Below are 5,199 nucleotides of genomic sequence, written 5' to 3'. Positions count from 1 at the left end.
CATTGCTAGTGCTTCCACATGGGCTGGGCTGGGCTGGACTTGGCCCTCAATGTCTAATTTTATAATTCAATTTTTCACTCTATGAATTTTTATTGGTTTTGTATTTATTGCCTTGCTGCCAACCAGTTATTCTAATTATTGACAATGTGGTTGGGAACCTGGTTTTAGGACCTGACCATCTGAAGATTTCTAAAAACCATCTGAAGATTACTAATAATGTGGTCTCTGTTGGATGAAGGACAAGAAAGAATCTAGTCTACCAGAGTTTTATTTTTCTATTCATGTATGTCAGTCAACTGTATGAAGAATTTCATAATAATGGGAAGAAAACAGCTTTCTGATATAAAGAACAGGAGACTTTATCCTTTTCTGTCTGCACTTGACAGAAAATGGAATTGTAGGTTTGAAGTTATAAGCTTTATTTTTCTGTGCATACATAAATGAATGGAGTTCTGATTTAATTGGCATATATGGAGACCTGTCTGCTGTGGGCATCTTCTTCTGTTTGTCTCTTCTGCATAGCACTCTATTGTCATTCCTCGACAGGTCACACATGGTAAAGTTCACAGCCAGTGGTCTCAGAACCCAGCAATAGCTTGAGTACTGGGCCCAGTGCACTGTGTGTAAGCATGTCTGAGCACATGACTTAGTGAAGGGGACAGACACAACTTCTTACTGAAGACTGCTCTGTACCACAAGATGGGGGAAATAGCAGGGTTACCAGTACACAAAGACTGAAATTTGGGAAAATTCCCAGATGGAGGGACTCATAAGCCTCATCTTAATCCAAGGAAAAACTGCTTATTGTTTAGAGGGTGCAGAAGAATGTCCAAGTCAATCTGAAATCCAGGTTTTCTGGTTCTGTTATAGAAACTGACTGGGCAGTGTCATGCGTGACACATTGTGTCAACTTGAGAAGTTTAGAAGGTTCACTAAGTGACTCAGCAGGGAGCCAGGGCCCTTACTTTGTGGACATCCTCCTCCTGTGCAAGCGGAGCGCATGGAGACTGTGTGAGTGCTACACCTGCCCTTGGGTGGTAGCCTGTGTACAATATAAGGGAGGAGAAGAGGCTGCCTCCCCACCCCAGTGCACCTGCTGCTTTTGCTGTCTTCTGCTGCCTTGGACTGCTGTCCCTGTGCCATGCCACCCTGCCTTGCAGCCAGCTGATTATGGACTGAAACCTGCACAAACTGTGAGCTAAATAAACCTTTCCTTCCTTAATTTTGGGTGTTAGGTGTTTTGTCTCAGCAATGAGAGAAATGTATCCAAGACAGAATTTGGTCCCAGAGAAGGTGGGTTGGGTATGTGGTTCAAGAGCCCTTGGAAATGACTTTTGGGAAGAGTTTGGAAATGTTTGGAGATTTTTCTTGAAAGAGCAGAGCTCAAATGCCTTAGTCTGTTCTGTATGGGAGATTCTGGTCAGAGCTCAGAAGACCAGAAGTCTGACATGAACCCTGCTGGTAAAGATAGCCTTTGGGAGGTTTCTCCTGGAAAGAAGAACTGAATTGGGTGCTAGACTCCAAATGGTGTGTGTTATGGCTTGGCAGAAAGTTTGTCTGCATTTTACTCATGTCCAGAGACTTTGTGTGAGTTTCAGATTAAAGGCAGCAGAATAATTAAACTGGCAGAAGAAATGTTCAAGGCAGTTCAATGTTGAGGCTGTGGCATAGCTATTGTTGGGATCTTTTTGCCAGATGTTGTTGAGAATGGAGAGCAAAGAGCCCAGCAGGATGACTTAAAAGGTGAGTTTGACTGGAAAGGATGCTCCAGTAAAGCTGTAGACTGTAAAGACAGAACGGAGGAGATCTTGAATGCTGCAGAGGAACAGGAGAATGGAAAATATGTCCTGAGGGTATCAAAAGAAGCAGCAAGTCTCCACCCTTTGCAGCCTTAAAATTGCAAAGATGAGACACTTTGCTTTGAGAAGAAAGCAGCAGACCAGCATGTTCCAGAATAGTGGCGGCTGCTGCACCAGGTTTCAGAATGGCGGCAGCATAGAAATTTTCCTCAGAATCAGATTCAGAGTGCTCAGCATCCAGGCTCGCAATCCGTACAGCCAAGAGAGAGGGAAACCTGACTACTGCTCCAGGTGGCAGCAGACCATGGCATTATACACAAGATGCTGGTTTTAGGAGCATGGAGAAAGCAAGAGTTCTGAGGTTAAAGAGCCTTCTACCCCAATTTCAGAAGTCTTGGTAGTCTAGATAGTGTGCCGCTGAGAGGGCAGTATGTAAAACTATGAGTGAGAAGCCTAAACCACAGTGGAGACCCCAGAAATTTGAAAAAGCCAGGAATGTGGGTGATCTAAGGAAAGCTGCAAGGAGGGAGCAAGTGGGCCTAAGGGAAAAGCCATGGAGCTGGAGAAGTGCCATAGGAGTGGAGTCATGCAAGCCCTGTGGAGCTCAAAATGTGGCACAGATTGCTTCAGATGTTGGACATGAAACTGCAGAAGTTAATCTTTATTGTGCTGGATTTTGGACTTGCTTTGGTCCCAATCCTTTGTATTCCCCTTTTTGAAACTTTTGGAATGAAAATGTTTATCTTGTGCCTTTAAATGTTGGAGAAGCATTTATGTTTTCATTTGTACAAGGGCTTGCAGCTAACAGTTTGCCTTAGACCTCTGAGGAGACTTGGGACTTGGACTTTTCAGCTTTGCTGAAAGTGTTAGGATTTTGGCAACTCTTAGAGATGGACTAAATGCCTTTTGCCTAAAGGGATGTGCATGAGTCTTTGGCAGACCAAGGGCAGATTGTTATAGTTCTAATGTAATATAATTTTGATCATACAGGGTCTTAAGGATTGTAAAACCTCATGAAATCAGACAGAGAAATGCCAAGATATCAATATGTAATACAACAAGCATTGTTAATTTCCTACCATTTGTTTGTAACTCTGTACTGTCTGTTCTGTTCTTTTGCTATTTTGTAAAATGTTGTCTGTCTCCTTTTATTTTTAAAATAAAAAAAAGTATTGTTAAACCTGTGTTATAATGTTGAAGTTCCAAAAAGGTAACAATAAGTATGTCTTTGTATTTGGAAACCAGTTTAAAGAAATGTGTCTGACATCCAAGTTGACTAGGGGTGGATTGCAATGGTTCACACACTGTGTCAATGTGAGATTTTTACAAGTTTAACTAAGTGACTCAGCAGTGAGCCAGGGCCCTTACTTTGTAGATATCCTCATCCTGTGCAAGAGGAGATCATGGAGATGGTGTGAGTGCTACACCTGCCTACATACAATATAAGGGATGAAAAGAGACTCCAACTGCCCCCCCCATGCACTTGCTACTTTTGCTGTCTTCTGCTACCTTGGACAGTTGCCCCCATGCCATGTCACCCTGCCTTGCAGCCAGCTGATTATTGACTCAAACCTGCACAAACTGTGAGCTAAATAAACCTTTCCTTCCTTAATTTTGGGTGAAGGGTATTTTGTCTCAGCAGTGAGAGGAAAGTAACCAAGACAGGCAGCATCTGTGTAACTGTGTGAATGGACAACAAACAATGGAGGAAGGCCCTGGAAGATACGACAGATAGTGGATGCCTCCTATGGAGATCCTCAGGAGCAAGGGGAAGATTGCTGCAGCACTTGATATGAATTTTATTTATTTAAAATAGCACAGGAGCATCTTTGTAAAAATGGTATATAGATTGAGTTGATCATTTGGGACAGAATTATCTATCTTCTAGTTAAAACTCTGTCTCAGTTACTTCTCTCTCATTGCTAAGACAAAATAGACAACACAGAAACTTAAAAAAGCAAGATTTATTTAACTCAAAGTTTGCAGAGGCCTCAGCCTGTAATCACATGGCTCCAAGGCAGGGTGCCTTGGCAGAGGGGAGTAGCACAGGAGAAACAGTTCATGGCAGCATAGGACAGCAAAAGCAAGGAAGGGAGAAGACAAGCCTCTCTCTGATCCTTGTATTGTATCCAGGCTCCTCAGATTGGGACAGTGCCAAACCAATCAGTAGACTGACTTAGTAAACACACACCCTTAATCCCAGCATCACACACTCTAGATTCAGCCACCTCCATAAAAGTCCACCTATGACCACATGAGGCTTTGAGGGGACATCTACCAACAAACCACAGCAACCTATCAAAGGATGTATCCTGGCACTGATATTTCATCACTATTCTAAATACTGTATCTGGTCAATAAATGATGATATCTAATGTAAGACTCATGATTGTGTTTTAAAGTAAATAAAGTAGCCAGGATGGTGGTGCATGGTTGTAATCCCAGCACTCAGGAAGGTGAGGTTCATGGCGAGTTCAAGGCCAGCCTGGGCTAAAAAGTGAGCTGAAGGCCAGCCTGAACTGAATAGTGAGACCCTGTCTCAAAACGATATAAAATAAACAAATAAATAAAATTATAAGTACATATTTTCATTAAAAATTAATACCCACTAACTAGTGTTTTGTTTAGTAGTACATTACCTGTGGTTGGTAAGATGATTCTTACTACAGAAAAATTCTTTCTTTTTTTTTGATACCGGAAATTGAACTCAGGACTTTGCCCTTGTCAGGCAGGCATTGTGCCATGGAGCTATATCCCCATTTCATACATTATTTAAATTTAGCACTGTCCACAACAGCAGATAGAAAAGTGCATTCACAATGCTAGCAAATGCTCTCTACATCAATTAATCTTTTTGAACGAGGCAGTACGAAGAAAATAATGAAAAAATTAAACCAGAGCACAACTCCTTATTTGTACTTTTCCTCATCATTTCCCCATCCCACCTCAGTCTTCATGGAAATGCTCCATCCGACTCAGCTCTTGCCAACATTTCCCCACCCTTGGGCCCCACCACACATCCATGCCCATCTGCTGTTCACTTCAGACCTTCCCGAACATGCAAAAAGCCTTCCCCACCTCAGTGATGGTTTTCAGCTCCTCTCTGGTTGCTGAGAATGCAACATGCCTAGGGGACCCCTACACATATGCCTGGCCTCCCAGGGCCTTCTTCGCTCCTAACCACTATGCATGTGTGCTCTGCTTTCTACCACAACCACCTCCTCCCTTGAGACCACGGCACTCACCACCCCCACTGAAACTCCCCCCTGGAATCACCAATCCAAAGGCCTCAGGCTGACCGCAGCCTCCCTCCCACCCCTGCCCTCAGCCCACACAGCAACCCTCTGGAGGGCAGGCCTCCCCCATGTCCCTCAGATGCCTCCTACACAAAAGGACAGAA

The sequence above is a fragment of the Chinchilla lanigera genome, unplaced genomic scaffold (assembly GCF_000276665.1).
Source record: "Chinchilla lanigera isolate Chin_1 unplaced genomic scaffold, ChiLan1.0 scaffold00200, whole genome shotgun sequence".
In the NCBI taxonomy this organism is placed as follows: domain Eukaryota; kingdom Metazoa; phylum Chordata; class Mammalia; order Rodentia; family Chinchillidae; genus Chinchilla; species Chinchilla lanigera.
Note: the sequence above shows the minus strand (reverse complement) of the source record.